This window comes from Myotis brandtii, unplaced genomic scaffold (assembly GCF_000412655.1).
Source record: "Myotis brandtii unplaced genomic scaffold, ASM41265v1 scaffold581, whole genome shotgun sequence".
Taxonomy (NCBI): Eukaryota; Metazoa; Chordata; class Mammalia; order Chiroptera; family Vespertilionidae; genus Myotis; species Myotis brandtii.
The window spans coordinates 838,337-840,486 of NW_005370182.1; the positions used below are offsets into that span (position 1 = coordinate 838,337).

Genomic DNA, 2,150 nt, shown 5'->3' on the forward strand with positions numbered 1-2,150 from the left:
GTAGTAGAAAAACGTTCAGTATCTTCTGAGGCATCAACATTATCACCATCGAAGAAGAAGAAAGCAAAGCTAGAACATGGAGGATCATCTTGCTCTAAACAAAATTCAGCAGCAGGCAAGCACTTCATAAAGGAAAGCCAGCACCACTAACGATACTACTGTAAACATAAATAAAAGCAGAATGACAAAGCAGGCAGTGTTCCAGTTATCATGGACAGAAAAAAGTGGCGGCAGAGTAAGTGGATGCTGCACGGATGCTCCCAAGAACAAATTGGAATTACAACTAAAACACAGAAAAACTCCCTAAATAATCTACGGAAGACTCGCAGGAGAGAACCCTGATACCCGAGGACCGAAAGTGGAGACCGAACAGGGTCCAACCACTGGCATAAACATTATGAATCCAAGCCTTTTGAGAGAAGGGGAGCTGTTTGAAAAACGAGCTCTTTCCACTCCTGTAGTAGAAAAACGTTCAGTATCTTCTGAGGCATCAACATTATCACCATTGAAGAAGAAGAAAGCAAAGCTAGAACATGGAGGATCATCTTGCTCTAAACAAAATTCAGCAGCAGGCAAGCACTTCATAAAGGAAAGCCAGCACCACTAACGATACTACTGTAAACATAAATAAAAGCAGAATGACAAAGCAGGCAGTGTTCCAGTTATCATGGACAGGGTAAATTTTTTGAACTTGAAAACCAAGGTACTGATAAACAGATGTCATTGTTTCATTCCATAGGCTGGAGCTCAGGGATACCATTCTTAGGATTCCACTTCTTGTACTGCCCTTTTGAATCTACAAAAAGGTAGAAAATGAATATATGTAACCAGAATCAACAGATTTATCAATACAAATCTCAATGCTAAGATTCGTTAATAAATTTATATAAGCAATCTGAGTCTTCCTTCTTTTCTGCCAGAATTAATCCCTGAATGGTATTAATTTAATAAATAAATGTAAATACACACACACACACACACACACACACACACACACACACACAAGAAACACGGGAAAAAAAGACTGAGGAAAGAAAAAAAGAACAGAGCACCAGTGATCTGTGAGAAAACTTCTGAGGGCCTATGTATATTTGGAGTCCCAGAAAAAGAGGGAGGGCAGAAAATACGTTTGAAGAAATAATGGTCAAATATATTCCAAGATTGATAAAAAACTATAAGCCCACAGATCTAAGATGCTCAGTGAGCCCCTAACACAAGAAACTGAACTATACTAAAGCATATTATAATAAAATTGCTTAAATCCAGTGCTAAGTAAAATATCTTAAAAGCACCCAGAGAAAAAAGACATTTTATGTACAAAGAAACAAAGATAAAAATGACAGTAAATTTTTTTTTTACCACAATGAAAGCCAGAAGTTAATGGAGCAACATCTTTACAATACTGAAAGAAAAATTGTCAGCCTAGAATTCTATACCCAACAAAAGTATTTTTAAAAAACTAAGGTGAAATGAAAACTTCTTCAGACAAAATGTGAAAGAATTCAGCCTGGCTGGTGTGGCTCAGTGGTTGAGCATCAACCTATGCACCAAGAGGTCACTCGGTTCGACCCTGGTCAGGGCACATGCCTGGGTGTGGGCTCAATCCCAGTGGGTGGCATGCAGGAGGCAGCAGATTGATGTTAATGTTTTTCTCTCGTTGATGTTTCTATCTCTCTTCCTCTCCCTTGCTCTCTCTCTAAAATCAACAAAAACACTTAAAAAATGTGAAAGAATTCATCAGCAGCAGACCTGTACTATAAGAAATGTTGACAAAAGTCCTTCAAGCAGAAGGGACATTATACTAGACTAGAGGCCCGGTGCACAAAAATTTGTGCACTGGTGGTGGGGGGAGGGGGGGTGTCCCTCAGCCTCACTTGTGCCCTCTCACAGTCTGGGACCCCTCAGGAGATAATGACCTGCTGGCTTAGGCCCGCTCCCGGGTGGCAGAGGGCAGGCCCAATCCCTAGGTGCAGCCCCTGGTCGGGCTCAGAGCAGGGCCGATTGGGGGGTTGGGGCACCGCCCCCTGTCACACTCAAGGCAGGGTTGATAGGGAGGTTGCGGCGCCACCCCCTGTCACGCACAGAGCAGGGCCCATCAGGGGGTTGGGGAGCTCCCCCCTGTCACGCACAGAGTAGGGCCGATAGGGGAG

General features: G+C 42.7%; 1 long non-coding RNA gene across 1 annotated transcript in view; it reads right to left on the reverse strand.

Moving 5' to 3' along the window:
- Positions 1–266: 266 nt before the first annotated feature.
- The window catches only part of LOC106728275, a 6,215-nt gene continuing 4,331 nt past the window's right edge, over positions 267–2,150 (reverse strand). The window contains exon 3 of the long non-coding RNA XR_001364554.1: positions 267–796. This is a non-coding gene — a long non-coding RNA (uncharacterized LOC106728275). The remainder of the gene's footprint in view (positions 797–2,150) is intronic.